The following is a 4,203-nucleotide window of genomic DNA, read 5'->3' as shown; positions in this document are numbered from 1 at the left end:
CCCTTCCTCCTCAGCCTTCCGAGTAGCTGGAATTACAGGCATGCGCTACCACGCCGGCTGATTTTTTGATTTATTGTAGAGATGAGGTCTCGCTGCCCAGGCGGGTCTCGAACCTGCAGACTCAGGCAATCCACTCACCTCAGCCTCCCAAAGGCGCGGGATTACAGGCTGAGCCACCGAGCCCGGCTCTTCATCTTCCTTATTAACCATGAGGACTATCTCTGTGCTTAAAGAGACTCCTTTTCTTCCCATGTCTAGTATATACTAATGATAAACTCTACGCCTGAGATAACCTGTTTGTGTATTTCTGCCTGGCAAACATAGAGTTTAATTTTATATTCTTTCTATATATACTCTCTCTGTATATTCTCAGTCTTATTACTGAGAAGTAATAAAGACAATCCTAGAGGCCAGGAGTTGAAGACCAGCCTGGGCAATGTGGCAAGACCCCCATCTCTATTTGGAAAAAAAAAAAGGCCGGGCTCGGTGGCTCAGCCTGTAATCCCAGCACTTTGGGAGGCAGAGGCAAGTGGATTGCCTGAGCCCACGGGTTCAAGACCAGCCAAGGCGTCTCTACAATAAATTTTTTTAAAAATTAGCTGGGCGTGGTAGTGTGCACCTGTAATTCTGGTTACTTAGAAAGCTGAAGCAGAAGGATCGCTGGAGTCCAGCAGGTCGATGCTGGGATGGCTGTGAGTGTGCCACTGTACTCTAGCCTGGGCGACAGAGTGAGACTCCAAATCAAAAAAAAAAAAAAAAAATCCTGAAATAATTGCAAACACATTGAGTTACTACAAGTCAGCAGACATTATCTATAGATTTTTCTGAAAGTCATTTGTCATAATAATGATCATAGATAATGTGATCAAGAGAATTTAAGCCATCAAGGAGATTTTGAGGGAGGAAAGCAGCCAGACTCAAGGAGGTTGTGATGGATCCTGGCAGTTCAGATGCCAACAACACATGGGAGCTCCTTGCAACAATCGAGGTTTCTTTCATCTGGGACTTTTCTGAACACATGGCAAAGCAATCACAGACACATTGAGAATATGGGGATTCAAACTATGAAATGAGAAACTCCAGGACCGTGGTTCTCGAAGGCTTTGGTTGCATATTCTCTTAAAGATTACTAAGAATTCCCGAAAAGCTTTTGTGTGTGTGGTTAAATCTATTGGTGTTTACCATATTAAGGATGAACATTGATAAATAAAATATTTATTTTTTTAGAGTCAAGTTCTCATTCTGTCGCCCAGGCTAGAGTGCAGCGGCATGGTCACAGGTCACCATAGCCTTGATCTCCTGGGCTCAGGCAATGCTTCTACCTCAGCCTCCCAAGTAGCTGGGACCGCAGGTGCACACTACCATGCCCTGCCAATTTGTTTTTGTTTTGTTGATTTTTTGCATAGTGAGACCTAGGCCTCAAGTAATCCTTCCACCTCAGTCTCCCAAAGTGCCAGAATTACAGGTGTGAGCCACTGTGCCCAGCCTAGACTATTTATTGTCACCTAAAAATAATAATGATACGCCCATTCAAGGTGACATAAGTATTTTTATTTTTAAAATTCACTATATTTTCTTTCTTTTTTTTTTTTTTTTTTAGTTGGAGTCTCACTCTGTCACCCAGACTGGAGTGCAGTGGCCGCTCCTGGCCACCGTAGCCTCGACCTGCTGGGCTCCGGCGATCCTTCCGCCTCAGCCTTCCCAGTAGCTGGAACTACAGGTGCACGCTACCACGCCCGGCTAATTTTTGATTTATTGTAGAGATGAGGTCTCACCAAGTTGCCCAGGCGGGTCTCGAACCCACGGGCTTAGGCAATCCACTCACCTCAGCCTCCCAAAGGCACGGGATTACAGGCTGAGCCACTGAGCCTGGCTTATTTTCTAAAAGAAAGAATTTTAGTGAAGACAGGGACATTGTTTTACATATTTACAAATCCCTTTAATGGCTCGTATAATAGGCAACAGCTGGTATCTCATATCTTCTTTTGCATTCAGTTTGTCATTATGTTGCTTTGGCTGAGGGATATAAGGAAAAACTAGTTTCAAACTGATGTGCAGTTGGAAAAGAGAATACTAAGGACCCTCAAAAGGGTCTCAGGAACCCCCAGAAGTGTTCAGATCACGCTTTGCGAATTGCTGCTTCAGAGTTTACTTCAACACATGAGGTCCAACACTTAAGTTTGCGAACTCATCCTGGAAAAAGTGCTACATATCTCATTGTTGAATATCACTATAGTCACCTTCTAAGTACTCCCCTTGGGAAGCCATGCACCAACACCAGCACCTAGTCAAAGCAATTTTGGAACTCTTTGTCTAGAATGGCTATCAGAACTGTCATCATATTACTCTTGATGTCCTGAATGTCATCAAAATGTCCTCCTTTCAATGTTTCCTTTATCTTCAGGTAAAGAAAAAAGTCCTTGGGGGCCAGATCAGGTGAGTAGGGAGGGTGTTACAATACAGTTATTTGTATAGTGTTGCCAACGTAAGTGTACTGTGGCAAGTTTGTGGACTTAATGGTCAGGACTTAACAAATAATGACGACACCCCAGAAGGCTATTCTAGAAAAAGAGTTCACAAGTTGCTTTGACAGGTTGACTAGGCACTGGTGTCGGTGCATCGCTTCCCAAGGGAAGTACTTTGAAGTTGACCATAGTCATATTCAGCAATGAGGTATGTAGCACTTTTTCTAGGATGGCTCTTAAACCTAATTGTCAGACCTTGTACATATTTACAACAAACTATAATTGTGGACAGTGGAGATTCTAATATTAACTTCCTGCTCTTTAACTAAGAGTCTGGGGGTTCTTGGACAGATTTGACTGAGGGAGTGGCCTGTTTGGAACCAGTATAAGCATCTTTTTTTCTTGTTGCATTTGGGGTCTGTTGACTCTCCTCTATGGATCCTGTGTTCTTCTGTTGGGTATCTGCTTCCTTCTTTCAGAGTCATTCTTAACTCATGGTAGAAAGATTCCTTGGTTTGTATGTTCCCAAAGCACAGAGTTTTACTCGATAGAATAAAATAGAATTTTAGGGGCAGGTTTGCTTCCTTCCAATATTCTACTAATAAGCCTGTTCTCACTTTTCATATTTTACCCAGGGGTGTGAAATGTGCAAGACTCATGGTTGAGGAGGTTCTTTGCCCTGAACCATCTGCTCACCAGCCTACTGCCTTTGTGTCCCACTGTGATGATGGAATTAGGTTCAAAATCTAGTTCATCTATCAGGAAGGGTAATTTCCAAACTAGGTTCAAGCTAAAAAACAAATCTAATGCTTAAACATGGCTGCCGTGACACTCTCTGTACCACTCATTGAACATCCCTTGCACTGGACGAGTCCAGGGATATACAGTTGAACCATGCCATGTTTGATTTATTGTAGAGATGAAGTCTTGCCAAGGTGGGTGTGTAATCAAGACAGCTGCAGAAGATGAGAACACTGCCCACTGTAGAGATGGCGTGCTGACCTGGTGTCTATGGGCTGTCTATGACCCAATGTCAATGAACTTGGTCTTGCTTTTTTCATTTGTGATAACAGCCATGTCCTGAAACATATCCCTCCTATAAGCAATGACATATAAAGTGAGACAGGGTAGTCTGCTTTCCTTACACTCTCCCAGATGGTGCTGAGTCCGCTGGGTCAGAGACCATACAGGGTCTAGATAATTTGATCTACCTTTAATCATGACTTCAATTGAATTTTCCAAACTCTCCAAAAAATTAAAATCATCGTTATTAGTGTTTTCCTCTTACTATTAGGATATCTTATTTTGTCAACGATATGTTAAATATTTTGTCTCTATGTAGTTATTAGTCTTTTTGTCTAGATTAATAGTGACAGTGACCAGGAAACATTTGCTTTGTCTGAACGTACCTGGCTGTCAGTCAAAACAAGCTTTACATTATTAACAGAATTCTTTTCTACCCCATCCAAGCTCAATGTCAAGTTTCAACCTTCATCCACCTTTAATTTTTTTTAATAGAAATGGGGGTCTCACTGCGTTGCCCAGGATGGTCTTGAACTCTTGGACCCAAGCAATACTCTCACCTCAGTCTCCCAAAGTGCTGGAATTACAGACAGGAGCCACTGCACCCGGACTCATCCACTTTCTCATCATTGAGTTACTGTAGGAGTCACAGCTTTTCAAGACCTTCACAATCCTCAGTTTTACTCTCAAGTAAAAAAAAAAAAAAAAAAAAAAA

Source organism: Carlito syrichta, unplaced genomic scaffold (genome assembly GCF_000164805.1).
Source record: "Carlito syrichta isolate Samal-C Ts95f unplaced genomic scaffold, Tarsius_syrichta-2.0.1 Scaffold314864, whole genome shotgun sequence".
In the NCBI taxonomy this organism is placed as follows: Eukaryota; Metazoa; Chordata; class Mammalia; order Primates; family Tarsiidae; genus Carlito; species Carlito syrichta.
Note: the sequence above shows the minus strand (reverse complement) of the source record.